Source organism: Dipodomys ordii, unplaced genomic scaffold, assembly GCF_000151885.1.
Source record: "Dipodomys ordii isolate 6190 unplaced genomic scaffold, Dord_2.0 Scaffold135, whole genome shotgun sequence".
NCBI lineage: Eukaryota > Metazoa > Chordata > Mammalia > Rodentia > Heteromyidae > Dipodomys > Dipodomys ordii.
In genome coordinates, this window is record NW_012267351.1 from 2881643 (window position 1) to 2897120 (window position 15478).

The 15478-nt window shown below is 47.7% G+C and overlaps 1 pseudogene; it reads right to left on the reverse strand.

Moving 5' to 3' along the window:
- The window catches only part of LOC105996764, a 55080-nt pseudogene that overhangs the window by 33340 nt on the left and 6262 nt on the right, over window positions 1-15478 (reverse strand).

Genomic DNA, 15478 nt, shown 5'->3' on the forward strand with positions numbered 1-15478 from the left:
TTCCGGCTTTTTTCTTTTTGCTTATGTGGTGCTGAGGAATCGAACCCAGGGCCTCAGGCATGCAAGGCAAGCGCTCTACCACTGAGCCAACTTCCCATAGCCATTTTGTATTTTTTATAATATGCTTTGATATCGTTTTTAAACCCCCTCTGACCAGGAAAGCTCTCAGCTCTACAGTTCAAGGCTAGTGCTCTACCACTTGAGCCACAGCACCGGTTTTCTGGTGATTTACTGGAGATAAGAGTCTCATGGACTTTCCTGCTCGGGCTGGCTTTGAACTGCGATCTTCAGATCTCAGCCTCCTGAGTAGCTAGGATTACAGGCATGAGCCACCGGCGCCCGGCTACAACTTCGCATTTTTTAGCGACATCTAACTAGATAACCAGGCAACAGAAAAGCAACTCACATACCTTTAGAACAGTGGCTACTTTTTATTTTCATGACAATGCCCCGTGGAGTAATTCTTCATCAATCACCTTTTTAAGAAGCTTATAGTGCTATGTGGTATACATCACCAAGTCCTGGTGCTTATGGAGTGATTATGAGGGGGTTGGAAGTGTCTCAGGTGGTAGCACGCTAGGCAAGAAGCAAAAGAGTTAGCGTGGTCATTAGCCTGTGGGAGAAAGCCAGGGGTGAGGATCAATAATCTAGCCTTGTGATTTCCTCCCCTTCACTGGTATATACAAGTGTTACTGAAAATATAGTCGGTGGAGCTGGCCTGAGCTAAGGAAGGAGGCCTCCTGCTGCAGGGAAGAGCAGGGCGGGAAAGTCTTGTGCCTTGATGCTGATAAAAAGCACCAGTGCAGGGGAGGGTAGTGTGGAGTAGAGAAAGTAGATGGATAGAGGCCAGGCCTAGCCCGAAGACTCTTGAGGCTCACCCACAGGAACCAGCAGCCCAAGTGTGCTGTAGGAAAAGGGGAGAGGAATGGGGTGAAGGGTGGTGGTAGAGAGACAGACAAATGGAGAGAGGGAAGGATGGGAGAATGCACTCAGAATATTACTCAATGTGTATATGTAAAAAATGGAACTAGGAAGACTAAGGGGAGGAGTGGAGAGATGAGAGTGAACCTGATCGTGATAATCCTCATGGATGTGTTGAATGGAAGCCCTCTGTACTTCAAGACAATAGGGTTAAAACAATTTTAAAAAAAGAAAAAGGAGGCACTGAATGTGGAGGAAGGCAGCATCCGGAGAGCACTGCAGCCAGAGCTAAGCAATCTACGGTGGACAGAGGAAAACCAATCAGGGAGAGCTGACAAGACTGGATTACAGGAATCTGAAGAGGCACACTCCCAGGAGTAGGCAGTGTCTGCAGTTCTGCAGGGTGGAGGACACGGAGGGGCAGCTGGGTTCTGGGTCTGCTTCTGGGGCTCCCCGGTCCACATGAGGGCTGGAGACCCTGACATCACACTCTTCCCTGCCAGACGCAGGCATGGCATCTTGAGATGGCACTGTCTACAGGTGTGCTGGGCACCATCCCTATGCACATGACTTACAATGTCACAAGACCAGCTTGCAACCCCTGTAGCCAGGAAAGGTCCCAACAGGGGACCTACAGAAGGATTGCACTTATCAATACCCTTTCATGCCTTGGGATTAACCCAGTTGAGGGTGGGCAGAGAAAAAGTCTCTAGAAAGTTGCTAACATTTGGACTAAATGGCCTTCTGGACATGCGTGGGTCAACTGAACTCTATTTACAGTAATAGCACTTACCTGGGCAGTGCCTTCATTATATAACAATTAACCATTTATTGTATGCCCTTCTCGGCTAACAGAGTCATTGCCAGGTGCTATTCTGCACTTTGTCTAGTGCCAAGTTGTATAGCTGCCTCCCTGGGTGAACCTAGCTTCCCTACCACCACTTTTGGCTCCATGACATTGTGAAGCTTGACTCAGTAACTATTTGAGGCAAGACTTCATAGTTCATCTCTGGCGCAGATCTCTCACGTTCGAGAAGGAATCTTCCCTAACTCCTAATGCTGTTCCGGACAAACTGGTTTCAATCACTTTTCTCCAATGTGATGTCTCTGGTGCTGAATGAGGTTTGCAGACTGATTGAAAGCTTTCCCACACTTAGTACATTCATAGGGTTTCTCGCCCGTGTGAATCCTCTGATGCTGGGTGAGGTGGGTGCTTCGGATAAAGGCTTTCCCGCAGACCTTGCACATGTACAGCTTCTCCCGTGTATGAATTCTCTTATGCTGGGTAAGGGCTGACTGGTCACTGAAGGCTTTCTCACACATATTACATGTGTAGGGTTTTTCCCCAGTGTGAATTCTCTGATGCTGGACCAGGGCGGACTGGTCCCTGAAGGCTTTCTCACACAAGCCACACTTGTAGGGTTTTTCCCCCGTGTGAATCTTGCGATGTCGTGCGAAGGAAGAATTGTCCCTGAAGGCTTTCCCGCACTCGCTGCACTTGTACGGTTTTTCTCCAGTGTGAATTCTCTGATGTTCAGTGAGGGAAGAGTTCACCCTGAAAGCCTTCCCACACTCGTTACATTCAAAGGGTTTCTCTCCAGTGTGAATTCTCTGATGCTGCAGGAAACTTGTGCTTTGGTTGAAGGCTTTCCCACACTCGTGACATTTGTAGGGTTTCTCACCACTGTGGATGTTCTGATGTTTGGTAAGATGGGCTCGGCACACAAAGGCTTTGTCACAGATATTACATTTGAAAGGTTTCTCTCCGGTATGTATTCGGTGATGGTGGGAGAGATGTATGTTGCGGATGAAAGCCTTTCCACATACGTTGCATTCAAAAGGTTTCTCTCCAGTATGAATTTTCTGGTGGTAAGTGAGCGAGGAGCTCACAGAGAAGGCTTTGCCGCATTCCTTACATTCATATGGCTTCTCCCCCGTGTGGATTCTTTGGTGATGGATAAGGTATGTACTTTGGTGAAAAGCTTTCCCACAGTCTCTACATTTATAGCGTTTCTCTTTAGTCAGATTTTTCTGACTTGTGTGAAGGTTTTTTGGATGCGTTCTCTGATGGTTATTAGAGAAGACTTGTTCACACTCACTGGATTCAAAGGTGTTTTTACTTAGTTGAAATTCCTCACCTCGTACAGGACAGGAGCTCTTGGTGCAGTCCTTCCCAGATTCATGGCATTTCTGCTCACTAACCCCAGATGGAATGTTCTGGGAGGTGCAGCTCACCTGCTGTAAACTAATCTCCTGACTTTTCTGGCATTGCCCTTCCAACAGGCCAGCATGTGTCCAGTGATCATCTCTGGTCAATCTTTCCTTTATGGTCCACTGATCTAATTCTTCTTCAGGAATATCTGCCTTGAGAGGAGATTTCTTACTCACAGGTATGATCATCCATGCTGTAAGATATTAACAGGAAAATGAGGAAGTGGCGCTGTGGCTCAAGTGGTAGAACACTAGCCTTGAGCTGAAGAGCTGGGGGATAGTACCCAGGCCCAGAGTTCAAGCCCCATAACCAACAAAAAAACAAACAACCCCCACCCCCAAATAAAACTCAGGATAATGTCTGACTGGAGGAAACATCTGAATGGCATGAGATGATAAGCCTATTAAGAATGCTAATAAGCAGGTGGCAGTTTTGAAGATTACTTGATGTGACAAAAAGAGAAGAGGAAAACAGGCGAGCACAGCTCTCCGGCAGTGTTATCTATCTGAGGCAGGACAGCTTGGGAGCTTGAGCTCAGATGCCACTGGCTTGACCTGGAATTCTGAGCCCAACACTTTATATCTTTGCAGTCAGACAGAAGCTATCTGATATCGTAATACTCCTAAAGTGTAACACAGAGTGTCCGATGCTAATAGACAAGAAACAATGGTCTATTCTAGTGTTATGATGTTTATAACAAACAAGATATAGTCTTTTTTAAAAAATCCTGAAACTAGAGGGGAGTACTTGTTAAGAAATAACTCGAGTAACAACCTCTACTAACGTTCATATATTTCATAGACTCATTTGAGTATGCCAAGAGAGCAGGGCTAGGGAACATCTGGCCTGTAGAACAAGATGTTTATTTGAGGCCAGCAAAATCACACAGACACGTGTGATACTTGACAGATGCTCATCAGTACTGATAACTTTTTTTATGGCCTGCAACTGATGTTATAAATATCCAAATGGCCTTTGGCTTAAAAAAGGCTCCCTAGCCCTGACAGGCAATAAGAAGTTAAGTTGTCACATACTTGGGATGAAATGTTCTTATCTACTAATAAAATAAGGCCCACCAGCAGAGCACTGGTGGTTTATGCCTGAAATCCTAGCTACTCAGGAGGCTGAGATCTGAGGTCATGGTTTGAAGCCAGCCCAGGCAGGAAAGTCCTTGAGACTCTGATCTCCAATTAACCACCAGTCAACAGACAGTGGACCTGTGGCTCAAAGTGCTGGAGTGCTAGCCTTGAGTAGAAAAGCCCAAGGACAGTACGCAGGCCCTGAATTCCAGCTCCAAGATGACAAAGGATAAAAATAAAAAAGTAAGGCCCACCACTTGCCAAGAGAAATGAGGCATCCAAGACCATGATAATAGAAAATACACACAGAAAATGAACCACCAAAAGTGATGTGTGAGTAGAAAAGGAACTTAGAAACAAAGTAGCATACCTGCCAGGATATATCTAGTATGTCCAAGAGGGAGAAGCTATGAATCTGGGGGACAGGGCACTTATGAATGGGACTTTTTTTTTTTTGTCACTCATAGGGCTTGAACTCAGGGCTCTGTACCTGAGCTGTTTTGCTCAAGGCTAGCACTCCACCACTTTGAGCCACAGCATCACTTCTGATTTTCTGGTGGTTAACAAGAGATAAAAAGTCTCATGGACTTTCCTGCCCAAACTGGCTTCAAATCATGATCCTCAGATCTCAGCCTCCTGAGTAGCTAGGATTACAGGCGTGAGCCACCAGTGGGACTCTTACTGGAGTAGCAGCTACAGCCTTGTGAATGACTTGACAAAAGCTTCCACTCCATAAACAACCTTCCCACTAGGTTCACATCTTGGAATTAGAGAACACAGTTCTGGATTGTATGTCATTCTACACATTTGTGAAAATCCACCTTCTAACTTAAGCCGATTTAAAATTTTATACTACGAAAGGTAATGCTAAGGACTGGAGACCAAACATGAATGATACAAAGATTCCTGGGAAATCCTGTCAAGAGCAAACCTTCTTGATGGGCATGGTCGTTCATGCCTGGACGCCTAGCTGTTTGGAAGGTAGTAATCAGGAGATTGCAGCTGGAGGACAATCTCGGCAAAAAAGAAGTTCACGAGACTCCATTTCAAGTATTGAATGGTGTGGTGCAAGCCTGTCAGGCCCAGTAACACAGGGTGACACAAGTAGGTAGGCTGCAGCCCAGGCCAGCCCAGGAATAAAGTCAGATCCTACTTTGAAAATTATCAAGGTGAAGCTGGTCTCACGCCTGTAATCCTAACTCCTCAGGAAGCTAAGATCTGAGGCTTGTAGTTCAAAGCTAGCCTAGGTAGGAAAGTCCATGAGACTCTTATCAATTCAATTAAAACACCAAAAAGCTGGAAGGGAGCTGTGTGTGGCTCAAGTGGTAGAGTGCTAGCCTGAACCCAAAAGCTCAGGGACAGTGACTATGCCCTGAGTTGAAGCCCCACAACAGATATTAAAGCAAAACAAAACCTATTTTAGAGAGCCGGGTGCTGGTGGCTCACACCTGTAATTCTAGCTACTCAAGAGGCTGAGATCTGAGAACTGTGGTCCAAAGCCAGTCAGGGCAGGAAAGTCTGTGAGACCCTTATCTCAAATTAACCACCGGAAAATTGGAAATGGAGCTGTGGCTAAAGTGGTAGAGTGCTAGCCTTGAGCAAAATAGCTCAGGGACAAGCCTCAAGATCAGCACCACCAACCACAATTTTGGACAGAAGAAACTGACCTTTTAAGCGCCACTCAGGGCCTCATGCTAATCCTTGATTTACAACTTTAAGTCAGTCCAGATGAGCTAACCCCATTGACGCCACTCCCTATCAAGTGTGGTATCCCTACTTGCTTCATAGTTTGAAAGTCTGAGTGGGGCCCCAAATCACCCCAATCTCTCTCCACTGTCTCATGGCCCAGAGAACAGACACAGGAGAAAGCTATCTGATTCATGACTTAGTACTATAACTAAGAATAATCTAGGGACTGGGAATGTGGCTTAGTGGTAGAGTGCTTGCTTAGCATGCATGAGGTCCTGGGTTTGGTTCCTTAGTACCACATAAACACAAATAAATAACTAATAAATAAAACTAATTTTAAAAAAAAGTAGAGTCAAAACTACTTTTAAAAAATGCCTTATGATGGGCTGGGAAGGTGGCTCAGTGGTAGAGTGCTTGCCTTGCATGCATGAGGCCCTGGGTTCAATTCCTTAGCACCACATAAGCAAAAAAAAAAAAGCCGGAAGTGGCGCTGTGGCTCAAGTGGTAGAGTGCTAGCCTTGAGCTGAAGAGCTGAGGGACAGTGCCCAGGCCCAGAATTCAGGCCCTACGACCAGACCAAAAAAAAAAAAAAAAAAAGCTTTATGCTACTCTGGGAATAATGAGAGTAGCAATGGAAATGATACAGGTTCATAGCCATTGCAGGTTAAACAGCCATTCCACATTTCTACCTGGGGCCGGAAGTGTTTCAGATTTTTTATTCTCATTTACATATACATAATAAGATAGCTTGGGAGCCAGATGCTGGTAACTGACTCCTATAATTCAAGCTACTCAGGAGGCTGAAATCTGATGATTGTGGTTCAAAGCCAGCCCAGGAAGGAAAGTCTGTGAAATTGTTGTCCACAATTAACCATCCAAAAACCAGAAATGGTGCTGTCGCTCAGTGGTAGAGCACTAGCCTTGAGCAAAAAGAGCTCAGGGACAGCGCCCAGGCCCTGAATTCAACCCCCATAACTGTAAAAAAAAAAAAAAAGAAAAAGAAAAAGAAAAGAAAAAAAGCATGGGAATGGGATAGAAGATCCTAAACTCAAAATCCAATTTTTTTCACATGCACTTTTTACACATAACCTGACAGTGATTTCATAAAGAATTTCACGGTGCTTGCATTTTGACTTATGACCTATCACATGAGGGAGATCAGGAGTGGAGTTCCCTATGGGTCAGTTGCTGCATGACAGAGTTCAAACTGCATTTTGAAGCACTTCACATTTGAGGTTTTGGGATCAAGGATGCTTCAATCTATACTTCAAGCATCAGAAATGAAGCCTACCACCCTTTCCCCATAAGGTATCTGAAGTCTGAGTCGGTTGTTAATGAAAGCAAGGGCTGGGAATGTGGCCGGTGACAGAGCACCGGCTTGGTGGAGCTGAGGCCCTGGGTTCCATCCCCAGTACAGAAAAGAAAAGAAAAGTAGAGATGAAACAAAAATAAGAAAACAAGCACTGGTGGCTCATGCCTGTAATCTTAGCTACTCAGGAGGCAGAGATCTGAGGATTGCAGTTCGAAGCCAGCCTGGGCAGGAAAGTCAGGTCTTGACCTTTGAGTAGCTAGGATTACAGGCGTGAGCCACCAGCACCGAGCTTATAGTGTCATGATAATACAGTAATTTTTCTAGAATATTGGGTGATAGCAAGAGAGCTGCAGCCCTGCCCTCACGTCACGAGTCCCAGTGGACTCCTTAAAACAATTAATAGCCACTAAGTTATCATGCTGTCTGCATCCCCAGGCAATACATGTAGGCATTTGCTAAAACAAAGTGTCATGCATGTATGAGCAATGCAGCTTAGCATAGCAAGCCAGCTCTCCTGGCACCGATAATCTAGCACAGTGCCTGGCAAAGGGAGACTAGTTGAATGCCAGCTGACTGAACTTCCACATGGATGAAGAAGCATGAAGTAGCTGAGAAGATATGCAGTTTTTCTGGGGGGGGGGGAGGGCGGTCAGGAAAAGAGGTGTTTTCTTGGGCATATAACTGGCTTTTAAATAACCGCTGTGAGTAAGCCAGTGTGATTCCTTCCTACTAGAGAAGTAAGTAGCCCTCACTTCCAAATGCATGTCATGCTGTTTAGGGGTCAGGGCCAAGTTGGCAAGTGATGTCTGAGGTGTCCCTAACCCAGACTCTATTCATCTATGCCAAACTAGGACAGGGGGGAAGAAAGTAACAGGAGAAAGGATTCAGGAGTGTCACCCTTTGGCAATGCATGCTGGGACAATGTGGCAGCAAAGCCTGGCATGCTTGCTGAGATGATACCCTTACCCTCACCACCCACGGGAGTCCCAGCCTCGCAGAGGTGTGATTCTTACCAAGACAGAAGCCTCTGGATGTGTCCAGTGTCCATTCTTTCCTTTTTCCCAGGGGAGAAAACTCATCTGGTTTGGGTCCTAAGAGTCCTGGTTTTCAGAAGCGTGGGGAGGAAAAAAAAAGACCACATCTGCTTCTAATAGAGATAAACGTCATTGCAAGGAGGAGACCTGTTCTCCGGAATATCCTAGAAAAGGTGATTGCATCAGAAAGCCCAGGTGGACACATACTCGTAGGAGGAAAAAAGATACCTCAGGCCTGACACAGACACTTTGTCTCCATGTTCTTGTCCCTGCTAGAAGAGGGTGAGGGGGGGACTCCCCCCATACTCCTAAGTCCTCTGTCATTTTGGACGATCTCTACTTAAAGACTCCAAAGAGGCTGAGGGATACCAGGAATACGCAAGTGGGAGCTTTGCTGGTAGCATCCCCATTCAGCACCTTTCCAGCTTAGTCTTCTGCATAGCATTAGTAGAAGAGTCCCAACAAGATCCCCAAAGGTGAACATTCCAGGCTTCCTCACTTACCTAAGGACACCAAGTTGCTATAGTTGTCCAGCATCACCTCCCTGTATAGGGCCCTCTGTGCAGGGCTCAGGAGACCCCACTCCTCCTGTGTGAAGACCACAGCCACATCCTTGAAGCTCACCATGTTCTGTAACAGCAAACCCATCCTTAGTGAGAACGTTGACACTGGCTGCTGGCTGGTGTCTGGGGACAAGTTACCCATTTCCTACACCATGGTCCCTACTTTGAAGAGGCAGAGAAAACATGCTTGCTTGCCCAGTACTCGTTCATTTTGCCTTCAATATCTTCTCCAATCTCTCCTAAACTGCCCAGCCCTGCCTCGGCTCTCCATCCTTCCCCCATTCAATCAACTCCTCTTATCTCCAACAAGGACATTTTTTCCTCAGTATAGTTTTCTCTCTGACTGCTTCTATAGTCACCTATGTGGGCCTATCAAAGCTCTGGGTGCTGGAGGCTCACACCTGTAATCCTTGCTACTCAGGAAGCTGAGGTCTGAGGATTGAAGGTTGAGGCCAACTTGGATAGAAAAGTCCATGGAACTCTTATTTCTAAGCAGAAAAAAAAGCTGGAATTGGAGCTGTGACTCAAGTGGCAGACTGCCAGCCTTGAGTAAAAACAGCCAAGCGAAAGTGCAAGGCCCTGAGTTCAAGCCCCAATACCAGCGCATGTATACACCCCCCCCCAAGTATATGCCTACAAGCTGTGTATTGTATTAAGTATTTGATAATCATAGTAAGCAGTGATATTACTGACACATGTAGTATATTGTACTTTTTTTTTGTCAGTCATGGGGTTTGAACTTTGGGCCTGGGCGCTGTCCCTCAACTCTTCAGTTCAAGGCTAGCGCTCTACCACTTGAGCCACAGCACCACTTCTGGTTTTCTGGTGGTTAACTGGAGATAAAAGTCTCATGGACTTTCCTGCCCAGGCTGGCTTTGAACCATGATTCTCAGATCTCAGCCTCCTGAGTAGCTATAGGATTACGGGGGGAGCCACTGGCGCCCTGCAGTGTATTATTCTTTTATCATGATTTTAGCTAGTACTATTAAGGTAAGATAGACTAGGGAAAAAGGCATGGGGAAACAGTGGTGCCAAGCACAGGCCCCTTGGATGTGGAGACCTCACTTATGAAGGATGGTTACAGGCCCAAGCCTTCTGTGCCTGCCCAGGAAACAGGAATAGGCGCTCCAACTGTCAAAACCTGAGAATGCGATTCTGGGTCATCGGAGAGACCCAGGGGTCTCTTTCACCATCCAGAGACTCCCATGGTCCTAGCCACCCATGCAAATTGGGCCCCCGGCTGACCTCAAAGATCCCTTTTGGCTTCATATGGCTAACATCCTTAATTAGTGGAATTACTACACTGAATTCTACTTCTCCCTACATGGGGCCAAGCTTCCTGATAGGAGCCACTTATCAGCAATGATAACACTTATGTTGCAAAGAGTTGAGTGAGGTACTAGAGGTGGGAATGAAGTGGACAAAAATTACCCTTCTCCCCTTTCCCACATCCAGATGCCAGAATGTGGTGTGGTGGGGCTGTTGCTGGAATGCAGGCTGGGGGCAGGCGAGGTAGGGCTGTTTGAATCCATAGCAGAAGCCCACAAGGCATGTTTTTATTCTGGTCCTGGGGCTTGAACTCTGGGCTTGGGCACTGTCCCTTCTTTCGTTCAAGGCTAGCACTCTACTACTTGAGCCAGAACACCACTTCCAGCTTTTTTCTGGGTAGTTTATTGGAGCTAAGAGTCTCATGGACTTTTCTACCTGGGCTGGCTTTGAACTCTGATCTTCAGCTCTCAGCTTCCTGCATAGCTAGGATTACAGACATGAGCCACCAGTGCCTGGCTCCTCATAAAGCACTTTTAAATAACAATACAGAAGGGGTAGTGACAGGATGACATGGTTTCTGCATAACTAGACAGGAACTGCCCATCTAGTCAGAACTTGATGTCAGCCCACCTGATCTTTCGTATATCCAATTAATACTTAGTTTGTGTGTAACCAGCTTGTATAAAACTCAGGGTCCCCCCTTCCTTGGGATCCAAACTTCTGACACTAGCCTGGTTTGAGTTGCCAGCAATATACTCCTTTACCCTCTCTAAAAAGTGGTTTCGATCTTAGCTGGTCTATGCTGGTACAACACCACTACATAAAACACAGCTTAGTATGCCATGCCACTGGGGCAGAACACATATCTCGTCTTCATGAATCTTTTGGTTGCATCAAGAGGACATATAAGTGATTAACTTCACCATCTCAGTTTTATGATTCCTCCACAGTGTTCAGCCAGGGCCAAATCACCTAACGATGCCTGAACCCCAAACCTGTGCACATTATCAAGTGAAGCATGACTGTATTTATTTTTCAACAATTCTTGTTTTTCTTCAACTGTTTGTGTGCCCACCCCAATACACACAGACACACACACACACACAGACACACACACACACAGACACACACGACCCATGGAAACAGTCACTCCATGTTCCTCCCTTGAAATTCAGAAATAAGAACAAGTACCAGAAATCTCACATGGAAAATTCAGCAGCTCTCACAGTTCTGGTCTTCCAAGCTGACTGGAATATTCTAAGAAAGAAGGGCAGCTGGAATATTCTAAGAAAGAAGAGTTCAGCAGAAGCCCAGAAAAAAATATTGAAGAGAAAGGATTTTTGGATTGTTCAAGACCCCTCTTCCACAAAAAAGCCCAGTTGTATTTTTGCTTCTAGAGTTGGGAAGGTAACTCAGTATCTCTCAGCTAAATGCATTCTTTAGTTTAAGACATTCTCAATTAGTGTCTATTACCTGTACCCAAAGCCTTGGTATACAGCAGGAAATCAAGAAATATTAGTTGAAGTGAACCCATAAACCGATTTATCAGAGCCTGTAATTCACTTTTTTAAAGCATATTTCACACCCCTAATACATGTCCAGAAAAACCATCATGCTCCACAGAAAAGGGTTCTGATTCCTCCCTTCTTTTAGATCCTATGTCAAGTACTGCCTTCACCTCTTAGATCCCTGACCTGACCTAGTAGAAACAAGGCTAGTAGAAAGGTTTTCAGAGCTGTGTGCCATTTACTAACGCCTGTAATCCTAGCTACTCAGGAGGCCAAGTCCTGAGGATCCTGGTTTGAAGACAGCCCAGGTAGGTCTGTGAGATTCTTATCTCCAGTTAATCACTGAAAAAGCTGGAAGTGGTGCTGTGGCTCAAGTGGTAGAGCACTAGCCTTGAGCAAAAGGAGCTTAGGGGCAGTGCCCAGGCCCAGAGTTCAAGGCCCAGAACCAGGAAAGCAAGCAAGCAAGTAAGAAAGAAAGAGAAAGAGAGAGGGAGAGAGGGAGGGAGGGAGGGAGGAAGACTGATTTTCAGTTCAGATCAATCTGGATTCAAGTTCAGGTTGTGCCATTTATATGACCTCTGGCAACTTAGCTCTGAAACCGGCCAGATGAGCCCAATATGGGGTGGGAGGGAGACTGGGGCCAGTAATCTGGGGGGGGGCACTAAGGTGGGAGTAGAGCTCCAAGGTGGGGAAAATATCCCTATACCCTTCAAATCTAGAAAGTGAATGGGGGGGGGGAGGGCAGGGAGAACTCTCCACATTCCTCCGCTTACCTCTCACAAACCAGCTGAAGGCAGGCAAAGTGTAGGGGAGGCAGGTGGGAAGCCCTTTAGCTTCCAGCTTCCACGGGCCAGCAGCAACTGCACACCTGTTAGGAGCAGAGGATGTGTCAGCAGCGGGAGAGAGGCTAGCATTCCCATCCTAGCAGTCCTGCAAGTACCCCAATGCAACCAATTCTTTGTTCTCCCCTCTCTCTGGCTTCTCAGAGTATGACTTGCTTCCACAGTAAGGTGAAGCACCCACGGGCTACCTTTTCCCTTCCTGTTTTCCTCTAGTCCAGTCCTCCGTATCTTCCCTTCGGTATAAATACTGTGCCTTCTCCCTGCAGAAAGCATGCTGCAGCCCCCGTTCTCAGACTTTCGAGTCACCCTCCGTCCTTCCCTTCAAGGGATCCGGGACTGTAATCTTGGGACAGCTGATTCGGAAAGGAGTGGAGAGGGAGAGCAAGGAGGGTCAACTCCTGTTTCCTGGAAAGGGATCAGAGCTAAGGAGCCTGAAGTCTTCACTGGGGAAAACCGCTCAGGTCAAAAGCGGATCTCTGGCTTCAGAGTGAGTGACCTAGGGTCAAAAGCCAGCCACGTGTGTGTGTGTGTGTGTGTGTGTGGCCGGGGATGGGGGTTCGGAGGGGGGCAGGGATCATCCACACCACCCCCCCCCACCCTCTGCCGCCGCCTCGTCAGGTCCCGCGGAGCCGCTGCAGGGCTCACACTGCGGCTGCCCCGGCCCTGGGCAAGCGCCACACCGGGCTGGTAACAACCCCAGAGCTGCCAGCCCTTACCTGAGAGATGGGCTTCCCGATCCTGTCCTCATCCACGTGCACTCAAATCCTGACCCCAAACCCAGGAGCCCATTCCTGGCCCGACTCTTTTTTTTTTTTTTTTTCTGGTTGGGACCAAATTCCACGAGGTTTAGGGCATTCGAGGCGTGCCCTCCAAAATGAGCCAGACCTCGGTGGCGTTCCCGGCGCGCTCGCGTCCTCAGACCCGACCGCCGCTGCCTGGTCCTTCCAGAAGCTCGGCGGGCGGCGGTGGAGCGGGGGGGGGTGGGGGGGGGGTTCCACCGCCACCGCCAACTATCGGCGCAGAGCAGGGGGAGCGGTAAGTGGGGAGGCTGGATCTGATTGCGCTTGCGCGTTGCCCTGGACACCGCCGAGCCGAGTTCCCACAAATCTTAGAGCAGCAGGGCTTGAGCTGCTAGGATTCTTCAGAGGGGGGGGGGGGGGGGAAATCCTCAGCGAAAGGGATGATGTGCGCCTGCGCAGAACGGGCTCTGCCCTTCAAACCCCGCCCTCCGGCCTAGCCGCTTTCTATGCGAAACTACGTTTCCCAGGAGTCTCTGGGGCGGCGGCGAGTCAGTTTAACCCTTCCGCCAGGGAGCGAACCACCATGCGTGCGTTTGGTTCCGTGCTCTGACTTGGCCCTTGTTCTCTGTCTTGAAATAACAACACCCTGAAACCAAAGATCGGGAAAGGGAAAGTTGTCCATGACGGAAGTTAGCCCACGGGACCAGGGAAGCGGGGGGCAGAAGGGGCAAGGGAGCAAGTCTAAATGGAATGCTTGGTGATGGGAATCTGCTCTATTCTCATGACTCAATGTTGCTCCCATGGCCTGGCCCACACACCACACTCCCCTCCACCGGGGGTGACTTCCCTGAGACTCCCGAGCCCATTCTTTCCAGCCTGTAATCAACCTAAAAGTGAAAGCCTGCTTCCCAACCCCACCCCTCAGGTGTCAGGCACCTGAGTCTTCCTCGCAGGCTACCCTTGGCCCAGCCAGTAACCTACACAATAGGATCCCAGAACTAGGCCATGAAGTCTCAAGGCACTTCCCCAAATCCCTTGCAATTCTCCAGCTACACGCAACCCTGTCCCCTAGCCATGACCCTAAATCCCTCCACCCCTGCCCCCATTAAGCCTCCTGTCTCCTCTCTGGTGACCATGGTATCCCTCTTCTACTTTCCATTAAAGTTGATCTGGCCTGTTGAGTTTGCTTTCTGCTCTTTATTCTAATACTCTCATGACTCAGTTTCCTAAGACCCACGGCAGAAAAGGTTGCAAAAGCTGGCAGGATGGCAACTCCACCTGACAAGCTTCCAACACTTCCCGTTTGGCCTGGGGGCTGGCCCGGGCATGGTGCAGAGACAGAATTCCCAATTTCATTCTGTAAGAAACAAGAGGCCAGCAACAGAGAGGAGTTCAAGGCTTTATTGGGGGACAGAATGCCCGGCTGGAATGGCAGGAATGGAGGCAGCAGCTATGGACAGGTATGGGTGGAATTTAAACAAAATCTCAGGGGGCAGTCACATGGGTCACATGGGTACATTATCTGGACTGTGGGAATTTCGAAGGGAGAGTCAGTTCCAAGAAGGTGTTAACGAAGGTGTTATGTGGGTTTCAGGAATTGGGGGGGGGGAGAGTCACATTCCAAGAAGGAGTGTAAAGCGACTGTTACAACTGAGGCAGGAATTTGTTAGTCACACTGGGAAAACAATACACCCAGAAAACAATACAATACAGCATCGGGGAAACAGAAACTTAACAGATTTTTGTAAACAGGGACACAGGGTGAGGACTTCACTGGCAAGCTGACTCTGAGACTTAGACATTGCAGGGAGAGGATACAGGGACACTGGAAGGCCAAGTTTGCTACAGGGACTCCAGGAAGACCTGATGGTGGCCAAACCCAGACATGTGGCTAAGGAAACCAGAAATGCTCCGGAGTCAGAACACAGGAATCACTCACTGGCTTATCCAGGCTGCCCTGGGTCCAGGGGAGCCTCCACTGGGATAGAGGGGGACATCTAGATAAGTTAAGTTACAGTCTTTTTCTGAGGTTCTTATTCTGCTAGGCAGGATGTGGTGATGGATAGGTATACCCTGCTAAGGACAGTTAATTGCCTTTGAATGCATCATTTTCCTGGAGCTCAAGAGGGGAAGATGAGTGTTTGAGATTTTTGTTTTTTGTTTTTTTTTCTCTGATCCTGGGGCTTGAACTCAGGACCCGGCACTGTCTTTGAGCCTCTCTGTGCTCAAGGCTAGTGTTCTACCCCTTGAGTCACAGCTCCACTTCTGACTTTTTGGTGGTTAACTGGAAATAAGAATACCACAGATGT